At 48.4% G+C, this 7,665-nt stretch overlaps 1 long non-coding RNA gene and 1 pseudogene across 1 annotated transcript; both read left to right on the top strand.

The window, feature by feature from the left end:
- Window positions 1–2,054: 2,054 nt before the first annotated feature.
- On the top strand, window positions 2,055–2,845 carry LOC111553295 (annotated as a pseudogene).
- A 2,933-nt stretch (window positions 2,846–5,778) lies between these two features.
- On the top strand, window positions 5,779–7,390 carry LOC111553296. Its single transcript, XR_002734883.1, has 3 exons — window positions 5,779–5,871; window positions 5,950–6,183; window positions 7,260–7,390. It is a non-coding gene; the product is annotated as an uncharacterized LOC111553296 (long non-coding RNA).
- The last annotated feature ends 275 nt before the right edge of the window (window positions 7,391–7,665 follow it).

The following is a 7,665-nucleotide window of genomic DNA, read 5'->3' as shown; positions in this document are numbered from 1 at the left end:
ATAAATCACACACCAAATGGGGCCTCATGGACCTCCATCCTCTTCCTCCTCCCTCTCCCTGTTTTGTATCCCCCTTTCCATCCCCATTTCTCTCCACCTGTCTCCTACCTTCAGAGTGGGCTTTGTGGGGGTATCGCCAGTGCAGTCACAGGCAGCCCAACCCTTAGAAAGTCCTGGTGCCTGGTTCATCATGACTTAAAATTCATCATGACTTTTGAACAAAGGGTTGTGCATTTTTGTTTTGGACGGGGCCCTGAAAATTACACAGCTGGTCCTGGCTGTCTGAAGTTCATGGTGCGCTCTGTTCTTCTCACTCCCTCCAGCCCTCATTGCCTTCTGTGCAGACATTTTCAAGGGCTGCCAATCAATCTGGGGAAGTAAAGTCTTGATGTAGAAGGCAGAGAGTGAGGGCAGAGGAAGGAAAGCCTGAGACTTGGGAGGCCTGGGAGCCTGTCCTCTGCTGCTGACTGGAAGGGCAGGTTGGAGGGACTTGGTGACACCTGTGAGCAAGAGTGGGTGAATTAGTGGGAGCACCAATTAATGAGTGAGTATGTGGGGGAATTAATGAGTGGGTGAATTAGGAGTGATTGAATTAGAGACAGGGTGAATTAATGAGTCAGTTGACTGAATGCATGAACTAAGTGAGTGAATGAACGAATGAGAGGGTAAATTACTGAGTAAGTGAGCAAATGGGTGGGTGAATTAATGAGTGAATGGGTGGGTGAATTAATGAGTGAGTGAATGAGCAAATGGGTGAGAGAATTAATGAGTGGGTGAATTAACGAGTGAGAGAATGAGTGAATTAATGAGTGAGCAAATTGGGAGTCAGGGCATGTGTTTGAGTGCTTTGAGGAGGCACCTCCATGTTCTTCCCACTGCTAGAAGCCCTTTCTCTGCCCTGCTTAGCTTTATTCTCCCCACTTCATCTGACTTCTGAAGCTGAGATGACTGGGGAGTGCTATATCCTGCAGGGAAAGGGGAGAAGGAGCAACTATTGTGGAGGACAAGAGAGGCTAGATTTGGTGTCAGGAGACCTGGCTTTAGGAACTGGCTCAGTCACTATTCCGATAACTTTATTTACATCGTCTCTCCTCAGGGCTTCAATTTCTCCCTCTGTCAAATGGAAAGATGATCCTGGCTCAGTTTTCTGTTGGCCAGGACAAGACTCTGAGGGAGGGAACACGAGGCAGCCCCCCACAACCCACACTTTGAGATTTGATAAGGGGCTGAAAGAGACCATATACCGGTGGGTTCCTCCCATGCCTACCCCAGGAATATCTGATCTGGCTCCACCGGCCTTGGGGGCAGTGCAGAGTGGGCAGAAACGGAAGATCTGACTAAGGGGTAAACACAGAAGAGACGTGGAGGGCAGCTCCGGGAGGAGCCTCCAGGAGCCGAGCCCAGGCCTCTGCCACCTGCCTGGCACCTATGGCAGGCCACAGGCACAGCTACTCCCCACACAACCCAGCAATACATGGCCTCATCCACTCTGAGGCACACTTCCGCATTGCTTAAAGGGAAATGTGATCAATGGCATGTCAGAATTTCATTGGTAACAAAAATAACAATGCATTTTTCTATAGATGACATCTTAGATTCAATTAAATAAGGTCTACGATCAACCAGGATCAACCACACCATGCCACAGCCATGACCCGTTATATCCAAGAGCTACTAGGTGGACAGCCTGCAAATGAAGAGCTATTAGATACGCAAACCACGACATACCTGACTTACCAAATGCACAGTCTATATGACTGCCTAGGAGGCATGTTCTAGACTCTCATCCCACCACATTACAACCTGCCCCATAAGTAAATCTGTCCACTCATTATTGTAAATTGCATAATCTATTACATACATGATTCATTCCACCCTTAGCCAACGCCAAACAATATCTTCTAGATACACTTTCCTCATATAAATGATGCACCACCTATAAGATCTGCTGGCTCTGTGACCTCAGGCAAGCTATTATTTCTTCTATTCTTGTTGTTCATTGTTACCACATAGTTTATTTAAACTAAGCTATGGCTCTCCTCCCACCGCCCAAGATGCCGAAACGAAAGAAGGCCAAGGGAAAGAAGGTGGCTCTGGCCCCTGCTGCCGTGAAAAAACAGGAGGCCAAGAAAGTGGTGAATCCCCTGTTTGAGAAAAGGCCTAAGAATTTTGGCACTGGACAGGATATCCAGCCCAAAAGAGACCTCACCTGCTTTGTGAAATGGCCCCGCTCTATCAGCAGAGAGCCATCCTCTATAAGTCGCTGAAAGTGCCTCCTGCGATTAACCAGCTCACCCAGGCCCTGGACCGCCGGACAGCTGCTCAGCTGCTTAAGCTGGCCCACAAATACAGACCAGAGACAAAGCAAGAGAAGAAGCAGAGGCTCTCGGCCCAGGCCGAGCAGAAAGCTGCTGGCAAAGGGGACGTCTCCACTAAGAGACCACCTGTCCTTCCAGCAGGAGTTAACACCGTCACCACCTTGGTGGAGAACAAGAAAGCTCAGCTGGTGGTGATTGCACACAACACAGATCCCATCAAGCTGGTTGTCTTCTTGTCTGCCCTGTGTCCTAAAATGGGGGTCCCTTACTGCATTATCAAGGGGAAGGCAAGACTGGGACGTCTAGTCCACAGGAAGACCTGGACCACTGTCGCCATCACACAAGTGAACTTGGAAGCCAAAGTCGCTTTGGCGTAGCTGGTGGAAGCTATCAGGACCAATGACAACGACAGATGCGATGAGATCCACCGTCACTGGGGCGGCAATGTCCTGGGTCCCAAGTCTGTGGCTCATATCACCAAGCTCAAAAAGGCAAAGGCTAAAGAACTTGCCACTAACCTGGGTTAAATGTGCACTGTTGAGTTTTCTGTACACGAAAATAATTAAAATACAAATTTTCCTTCAGCCAGCAAAAACAAACAAACAAACAAACAACAAGCTGTGATAATACAGCTGCCTGAATCTTTGTGGATTACAGATGCAAAGTAGCCAGAGATGTGTCCTTGCACCCATAGTTCACTAACAGACAGACAAGTCAGTAGAGAACTGAATACACATGACATTGCACATCCATCTTTTTGCTTTGCATTTCCATTTTAAACATATGTATGTTACAACTTTACATTTTAAATACGACTCCATGTATTTTGTGACAATGGCTAAGAATGCTATGATCCCAGGCCCCTGAAATAAGCACACATTGGTCTGCAATGCAGAATGTTTTCACTGGGGTACCAAACAAACACTTAACACATAACAGACAAAAAATCCTTAAAAATCAGATTAATACAATGTTCTTCATGTTAGATAAGCAGACAGAATGGGAAGTGGAAAGAGAGGACATTGCTTTAAATGTGCAGTATCTTGAGATCTTGAAAGTTTCAGGCCGGGCACGGTGGTTCACACCTGTCATCCTAGCACCTTGGGAGTCCGAGGCAGGCGGATCATCTGAAGTCAGGAGTTCAAGACTAGCCTATCCAACATGGAGAAACCCTGTCTCTACTAAAAATACAAAAATCAAAAATTAGCCAGGCATGGTGGCAAGCCCCTGTAGTCCAGGCTACTTGGGAGGTTGAGGCAGGAGAGTCGCTTGAACCTGGGAGGTGGAAGCTGCAGTGAGCCGAGATTGTGCCACTGCACTGCTGCCTAGGTGATAAAGCAAGACTCTGTCTTTAAAAAAAAAAAGAATGTTTCATTCAAGGGATGAAGAGACGTTGGTTCATGGGTACAAAAATACAGTGAGATAGAAGGAATAAGATCTAGTTCTTATAGCACAGTAGGGCGATTATAGTTAACAATCATTTATTGTATATTTCAAAATAGCTAGAAGAGAAGATCTGAAATGTACCCAACACAAAGAAATGATAAATGTTTGAAGTGATGGATACCCTAAATACTTTGATTGATCATGACACATTGTATGCATGTATCAAAATACATGTGCTCAGGCAAGGTGCGGTGGCTCATGCCTGTAATCCCAGCACTTTGGGAGGCCAAGGCGGGTGGATCACGAGGTCAGGAGATCGAGACCATCCTGCCTAACATGGTGAAACCCTGTCTCTACTAAAAATACAAAAAGTTAGCTGGGTATGGTGGTGGGCGCCTGTAGTCCCAGTTACTCAGGAGGCTGAGGCAGTAGAATGGCGTGAACCCGGGATGCGGAGCTTGCAAGTGAGCCGAGATGATGCCACTGCACTCCAGTGTGGGCAACAGAGCGAGACTCCGTCTCAAAAACAAACAAACAAACAAAAAACACGTGCTCCATACATATGTACAATTATTATGTATGAATTATAAAAAGAGTCATTCCCTTCCTCCAAGGGAATTTTTTTTAACTAATGGAAAAAAAGAAAGCAACTTCATAACGCCCTCCAATGAGGAAGAACATCATCCTGACAATGCTTAGGTATGAGCACATAATAAATACAGGAAGTCACAGAGCAAATGTCACAGTATTGGTTTGTTTTTTTTTTTTCTCTGCTTATAAAAAAATATTCAGCTTTTTTCTGTGGACTGAGTGGGTGTTAGCTTGTGGGTGTTGGTCTCTGGTGCCTGTATACCAGTGACTATATTCCAAGCCCAGGACCAGCTGTCTGTACAAGGCAAGTTTTTATTTAGAACCTTGGTTACTCCTTCTGTAAAATGGGTCTAACTTATAGTTTGTGGTGAAGATTAAATGAGAGAGTAGATAAGGTTCTTAGCGCCCCTTCCCCCTGACCTCTCTTTAGGGGAATAAACCACAGACCTTGTAGTCAGATAGATCTGGGTTAAAATCCAGGCAGTGCCAATGTACCAAACTCTGTAACCTCAACTTCTACCTTTCTCAGCCTTAGTTTCAGCATCAGAAAAATTGGGTTGATACCTTCTTTGTAGGGATGATTCAAGCATTAAATGACCAGGTGTACACACACAGTACAACAGTAGCAATTACTGTCATTGGTCATTGACTCTATGAACACTGGCCACATAATCAGTCGGAATCAGGACCCCTGCTCAGGACAGCTCCAGGTACCGCATGCCCAGCCATGAACAAGGTCTGGCCTCAATGCCATCAATTTAGCAGCCATTCTTTACCTCGGCTCACCGGTTGTCAGGCCCCAACTCAAGAGGCAGCAGATTCCAGGGGATAGCAGAGGACCTTGGAACCCACTGAGAGACCCAATTGAAATGGGAAGGAGGGATTGCTCTGGTCAGCCTGCAGTCGGGGAGGCATGTATAGAGAGCTCGTGCCTCTGCTGTGGACGGTGGTAAGGGAGCTGCCACTATCAACCACATTGTTTTTCTTTTACATTATAATAAGGTCTAACGTTTACAGAGAAATTCTGTGCTAGCCCTGGTGCTAAAAACCTTCTGCTCTTCTCATACTATCTGCCCATTGAGATATGGGCTATTGTCATCCCCATTTTAAAGATGACAAAATTGAGGCTCAGAGAGGTGAAGTGACTTGCCCAAAGCCACACAGCTCGTAAGGGAGGGGCTGTCATTTGAACCCAAGTCTACCTCCAGAGCTTGAGGGCTTCACCCCTCTATGCACTGCCTGGATCATGACTCCTGGAATCCCAGAAAGGACTTCAGAATTCTAAGGCACTGGAGCTGGTGGTTTCACTGCCTCAGTCTTGCATGGGAACTCAAGGACCTGAGAGGTAAAGCACCTTATCCCTGGGCATAGGCAGGTTCAGGGGCATCCCACACATGCCTGGCCACCCCAGAGCTGCCTGGCATCTTCTCTTCCCCTTGGTGCTCACCACACCACTATCTCCTATCTTTTCTTCCCTACCCACCAGTCCGGGAGCGGTGCAGGAAAAACTGGGACTTATCGAGACAAAGAACAAAAGTCGTGGAGGAAAGAAGCCAAGAGCCATCTCCACTCTGGGGTAGGGCCCTTCAGTTTTGCCCCTTTGAAATTTCAAATTCCAGTTTGTGGACAAAGTCCTAACTATCTCACAATATAGGTCCCCAACCACTGACCAAACTCCAGTCCAGGCAGCCACCAGCTGGCCTGGTCTTGCTACTTCCTTTAGCGGCTTCCAAGGTCCTGGGATAGGGGGTCTGGGCCACCAAGAGACTCTGCCAGGCTGTCTCTGCAGCCACAGTCACCCCACCGGACCCCTGCCTCCCATCTGAGAGGACAGCCCTCTTCCTGGAGCTGGGATCTGACGCTTGCTGATATCAATGGCAGATACCAGGTAGGTCCCCTCCCTTTCTCTTCCTTGAGCTCCTAAAATGCTACTCATACCACCCTCTGCACTCTGGGCGCAGGCCACTGTGGCTTAATCAAATCAGGCACCCACAGGGCTTTAAGACTGGAAAAGATGCCTCGGCTAACCCACCCATTTGGTGGACAGAAACACTGAGGCCGTCAGGGGAGTGGCAGCTGGTCAACTGAACCATAGACTCGGGGCCCAGACCTGGGGCCCCTCACAGAGCCTCAGAGGGTGAAAGGGACTTGCTCAAAGCCACGCAGCAGTGGTGGGTGAGCTTTGTCTTAACAACGAGCACTTTCTGCTTCATCACAGACCATGAGTGGCATTGTGTTTGTTCACCCAATGATGGGTGGCCACTGGCTTGTCACAGGAGTATTTCCTAGAGGAAGATGAGGGAGCTTGGGGCTGAAGGCCAGCGGGTTTGGAAGGAAGCAACATTCATGTGGTTAACTGATAACTGGGCCCCATCCCTGGGCCTCCTTCCTCCCTCCCTGTCCTCAGCCTGATTAAGACCAACTTACCCAGCTGCTAATCATTGCTGAGCCTGTTGATTTTGCCTTAAAAAATTAACTGGGCATGAGTTTGCGGTTTTCCTCACCCCTAACCCTGAAAAGGCCTGGGTGGGCAGGAGGCCTCCAAGGTTATGCAAGAGGCCGCTGGCCTCCTAACGTATATCCCACGGCCGCCTCGGCTGCTCTCCAAAGAGGAGGCTTTGCTCAAGAGTCAACAGTCTGCTTGTTCCCCCTGTGCTGGGTCCTGAGCAAATTTGCTCTGTTACCAAAGAGAGATAAAGGCAGCTGGGGGAGAGCTTTCCAAACAGGGATGAGAAGCGGCAGCTTTGAGCTTGGGGTTCTAGACCTCTGCAGTGTCATGAGCCAGGAGAATCTTTAGGAGGATGTGGGCTGGGGCTTTTCAAGTTGGGTTCCAAGGCTCCCAGGAGCCGAGGGTATGCATCCACAGGCCCAGCTTCAACCGGCGACTCCCTTTTATGTGCAATCTTAATATTTTATTTGAGGGTTAGAAAACCACTGATCCACCCTCATCCCCTCATTGCACAGATGTGGAGACGGAGATCAGAGAGGGAAGTGACTTGTTCAAGGACAGAAGGTCACCTCGGGTATTCAGGGGCTCCAGCCAGCATGGGAATGAATGGTGGGATCTCTATGGACCTGAGCAATGTCTTGAAGGACACTGGTGAACAAGACGGCTCTGCAAATGCCTTGCCATGCCGTACTCCCCATCCTTCCAGGGCTAGCTGGAAGCAGAGAGGTGCCTGAGAGCCACTGGAAGACCCAAATCCCTGGAATCCACCTGGCTCTGTGTCCCATGGACCCTGTGAGGATGTGACCAGCAGCCATGCACTGCAAACCTGAGACTACATTGTAATCTATCTCAGCCACGTCCTATCTCTGGAGGAATCAGGCCCTGAAGAAAGATGCAGAGCCCTGCCCTGACTCTCTCAAC

The sequence above is a fragment of the Piliocolobus tephrosceles genome, chromosome 20 (assembly GCF_002776525.5).
Source record: "Piliocolobus tephrosceles isolate RC106 chromosome 20, ASM277652v3, whole genome shotgun sequence".
Classification (NCBI taxonomy): Eukaryota; Metazoa; Chordata; class Mammalia; order Primates; family Cercopithecidae; genus Piliocolobus; species Piliocolobus tephrosceles.
The sequence above is the reverse complement of the archived record's forward strand: the minus strand, read 5'-3'. Positions and strand labels throughout refer to the sequence as shown.